Below are 4517 nucleotides of genomic sequence, written 5' to 3'. Positions count from 1 at the left end.
CGCTATGAAAACACAACACTTGAGACAAGTTTTGCGCCTGCATTCTAGCGAACTTATTTTATTTCTAAGCATTAGTAATGTGGGGGAATCATGTCTTGTATATTTGCCAAAGCTACATCTAACAGCCTTTCATGGTACGTGCTCCACATCCATAATGTCCTTTTTAGTCTGAGGGTCCCCCAAAACAGCAACGTATTCCAGATTCCATTTTAAGAAAGCGTTATAAGCTAACAGTTTAGTTTGTGCCGGTGCCTCTTGGCTTTCTCTTCAAGAACTACAACTTTCGTAAGGCTGCTGAACACCTAAGGGACATATGGTGTGAGCGAGATAGTTTAATATAGATGCAACCCCTAAATATTTGTATTTTTCTACCTAAGATTGTGCCATCAAAACATAAGGAAATACGCTATGTTTCTTTTGTGTTACCCTAAGCGAAAGCGTTTTTAATGATTTCCATACCCTAAAGTTTGTATTAATCGGAAAGTGCAAGAACTGAATTTTTCAAAAATGGGGGATTGTTTTGTGAAGCTATTATTTTAAAATGACGCTGTAATCCGCAATTAGAGTAATTTTGCTGCATATCCGACCTGTCCAAAAAATCCTCTACCTCCTCGTTCCGGAAAGCAAAACTTATTAGCCCTTCATGTGGATGGTGTACCTGGTAACTACTTAAGTTGATAGGGTTTCACAGACTTTGGCCAGCTTCCCGAGAAACTTACACGGAGCATAACCCCGTATTCATGTGGGCAATCTCTCCCTGGGTATGTGGTCCGGTGGAAGGACGCTGGTCGATGACTAATGGAATGAAGACAAGGTAGACGAAGTCAGAGCTGCCGCTGGACTGGGTTCGCGCCGCCAACCCGCCTCTGTCCCGGTGACTACGGTATATTTGTAACTACAACTTCTTCCTTATATATATATATATATAAATATATATATATATATATATATATATATATATATATATATATATATATATATATATATATATATATATATATATATATATATATATATATATATTTATATATATATATATATATATATTTTCGGTGAAAGCCGCACATCAGACGGCCACCCCCTTCATCACCTGTACCCTGTGGATTCGTTGGGGTTTGTTGGCTTTCTTTATCCGACTCCCCATATCTTCTGACAGTGCACCCTATTTAGGGAAACCGATGGCAATATTATATATATATATATATATATATATATATATAGACTGAAAAGATAAAAACTCACACAGAGCGCGAAAAAAATAAGGTTAGTAGAGACAGAGACAAACGAGAAAGACTTAGAAAATAAAAATAAGTTTACTGACGTTTCAGGGAGAGGACTCCCTTTCTTCAGAGTACAAAATAAGTTCGTTTCAGAGCTATATATACAGAAAATGTAGCAAGCGCGAGGGCAAGGTAAGAGGAGGGAGAGTTTGTACAAATGGATTCATGGTTGGTGGGTAGCAAAAGAATGAAGGGAGAGCGGGAAAATTAATTACAACAAGGATAATAAGAACACACAGTGACGCGGTACGAACTTGGAAAAAAAGAGAGAGAGAAGAACCAAAAGCAGAAAAAAAAATAATACATAATTAAAAAATAAAAATAATAATAAATAACAAGGTAATTTTCCTGCCCCGTGGCAACGGGGGTGAAAGAGGGGTCAAAACAAGAGAGGCCCATGCCCGTGTTTGACATGGGCAAAAAGATTAGTCACGCGGAAGACGTTCCAAAGAAGATATGCACACAAAGGGCGAACATCTGCACATTCACACCCGTTCTCGGAATCTAAGTAAGGTCATTGAAACAAGAGACACGTGGCTTCTGTTGGTGGGAGGCGGGGGTCGCGCCCAAAAGCAGTAGGACAGGCAGTTTCGACAGGGAAGAGTGTACATTGGTATACAAAGAGCGAAAAAAATAAATAAATAAAAAATAACCAGGTAATTTTTCCCTCCCTTGTGGCAACGGGGGTGAAAGACGGGTCAAAACAAGATATGCCCATGCACGTGTTTGACATGGGCAAAAAGAGTAGTCACGCGGAACAAGGAAACGAAGATATGCAAATGCACACAAAGGATGAACATCTGCCCAAACACACCCGTTCTAAGAATCCTGGTAAGGTAATTGAAACGTGAGACATGTGGCTTCTGTTGGTGGGAGGCGGGGGTCGCGCCCAAAAGCAGTAGGATAGGTAGTTTCGACTCGAAATGAGTTAACATTGATAGGGGAAAAAAGACAAGGTCAAACAAGTCATGAAAAAAAAACAGGCAGGTGCACGCGTATGACACGGCAGCAAGTGGTATTCATCTGCCCGGCGCATGGTGCCAGTTCAGTTAATGCCGAGGCGGTCAGCAACGAATATTAGAAAACAACAATACAAAAAACAAAGAGGACACGAAAACAATCACACACGCTCGCGTTCACAAATTAATTGGAAGGTGAGAATATCAAAGCTAAAAATAGTACTGCAGCCTTCTACCCAGAACACAATGTCCAGACTTGTTCATCGAATTTGCTTCAGTGAAGCCATTGTGCTAAAAAACGTCGTGCTAGCACGAAACTATACCCAACTACGAGAGCTCGCCAACTAATGGGAGAATATTATTGAGGGAAAGAAATGAACAGGCATAACACTAGCCTGAGAAATGCAGCCGAAATTTTAATCGGAGGAAAGACAGGTTAATTTCCCATAACTTTCATTTATGCCAAACGACGCTGATTTAAACTTATAGATAAGGTAAGACTCACGAACCTCGCGATCGTGATGCGTTTTAAAACTAGATTCAAGAATTGTGGCCTTCAGTTGTTCAAAAGAATGACCAGGAGTGTTAACATGCTTTGATAGAGGCAAAGAAGGGCAGGTTTTTGCATGGGAGCGGTGATTGTTAAACCTCAAACGAAAGGGTGTTTCAGTCTGGCCAATGTATTTTTTGCCGCAGAGGGTGCATTCCAGCAGGTATACGACGTTGGCGGAATCACAGTTAAAGTTCCCTTTTACATTAACATAATAGTTTGAAGCTGTGCTGGCGGCGCGCTGTGTGGTGGTCATTTGTGGGCATACCTTACACCGTGGTTTGTTACAGGGCATGCAACCAGTAGTCTGTGGTCGGCTGATGCTGGATTTAGTGAGAACGTCGCCCAAATTTTTGCTGCGTCTTACCTTACCTTATCTATAAGTTTTATATATATGTTTTATATATTTTTTATATGTTTTATATATTTTTATATATGTTTTATATATATAAGTTTTATATATAAGTTTTATATATATATATATATACCTTATATATAAGTCTTACCTTATCTATAAGTTTAAATCAGCGTCGTTTGGCATAAATGAAAGTTATGGGAAATTAACCTGTCTTTCCTCCGATTAAAATTTCGGCTGCATTTCTCAGGCTAGTGTTATGCCTGTTCATTTCTTTCCCTCAATAATATTCTCCCATTAGTTGGCGAGCTCTCGTAGTTGGGTATAGTTTCGTGCTAGCACGACGTTTTTTAGCACAATGGCTTCACTGAAGCAAATTCGATGAACAAGTCTGGACATTGTGTTCTGGGTAGAAGGCTGCAGTACCATTTTTAGCTTTGATATTCTCACCTTGCAATTAATTTGTGAACGCGAGCGTGTGTGATTGTTTTCGTGTCCTCTTTGTTTTTTGTATTGTTCTTTTCTAATATTCGTTGCTGACCGCCTCGGCATTAACTGAACTGGCACCATGCGCCGGGCAGATGAATACCACTTCCTGCCGCGTCATACGCGTGCACCTGCCTGTTTTTTTTTTCATGACTTGTTTGACCTTGTCTTTTTTCCCCTATTAATGTAAACTCATTTCGAGTCGAAACTACCTATCCTACTGCTTTTGGGCCGGACCCCCGCCTCCCACCAACAGAAGCCACGTGTCTCACGTTTCAATTACCTTACCAGGATTCTTAGAACGGGTGTGTATGGGCAGATGTTCATCCTTTGTGTGCATTTGCATATCTTCGTTTCCTTGTTCCGCGTGACTAATCTTTTTGCCCATGTCAAACACGTGCATGGGCATATCTTGTTTTGACCCGTCTTTTACCCCCGTTGCCACAAGGGAGGGAAAAATTACCTGGTTATTTTTTATTTATTTATTTATTTCGCTCTTTGTATACTAATGTACACTCTTCCCTGTCGAAACTGCCTGTCCTACTGCTTTTGGGCGCGACCCCCGCCTTCCACCAACAGAAGCCACGTGTCTCTTGTTTCAATGACCTTACTTAGATTCCGAGAACGGGTGTGAATGGGCAGATGTTCGCCCTTTGTGTGCATATCTTCTTTGGAACGTCTTCCGCGTGACTAATCTTTTTGCCCATGTCAAACACAGGCATGGGCCTATCTTGTTTTGACCCCTCTTTCACCCCCGTTGCCACGAGGCAGGAAAATTACCTTGTTATTTATTATTATTTTTATTTTTTAATTATGTATTATTTTTTTCTCTGCTTTTGGTTCTTCTCTCTCTCTTTTTTTCCAAGTTCGTACCGCGTGACTGTGTG

The sequence above is a fragment of the Haemaphysalis longicornis genome, unplaced genomic scaffold, assembly GCF_048455015.1.
Source record: "Haemaphysalis longicornis isolate Haplotype H1 unplaced genomic scaffold, Haemaphysalis longicornis Haplotype H1 scaffold_6, whole genome shotgun sequence".
NCBI lineage: Eukaryota > Metazoa > Arthropoda > Arachnida > Ixodida > Ixodidae > Haemaphysalis > Haemaphysalis longicornis.
This window is presented reverse-complemented; position numbering follows the sequence as displayed.